General features: G+C 57.1%; 1 protein-coding gene across 1 annotated transcript in view; it reads left to right on the forward strand.

Annotated features, from left to right (window-relative positions):
* SYT12 (synaptotagmin XII) overlaps window positions 1-210 on the forward strand; it is a gene marked incomplete at its 3' end in the record, with an annotated part of 5,688 nt that overhangs the window by 4,416 nt on the left and 1,062 nt on the right.

The following is a 210-nucleotide window of genomic DNA, read 5'->3' on the forward strand; positions in this document are numbered from 1 at the left end:
GGGGCTTGGGGTTCCCCCCCCTCGGCCAAATCCTGTAGCCTGGAGTGGCTGAGCCGGACACACATCCGAGCTCCCAGGGTGCAGGGATGCCCAGCTCTTGCATCTGAGAGCACCAGACCAACCTTAAATTTTTATTTAAAAGAATTAACGGGCAATGGGGCAGGTCACAGCTCCTATTTTCTACCCCAGTCGCTGAGGGGCTGCTGTGGG

Source organism: Cariama cristata, unplaced genomic scaffold (genome assembly GCF_000690535.1).
Source record: "Cariama cristata isolate BGI_N322 unplaced genomic scaffold, ASM69053v1 scaffold28401, whole genome shotgun sequence".
In the NCBI taxonomy this organism is placed as follows: Eukaryota; Metazoa; Chordata; class Aves; order Cariamiformes; family Cariamidae; genus Cariama; species Cariama cristata.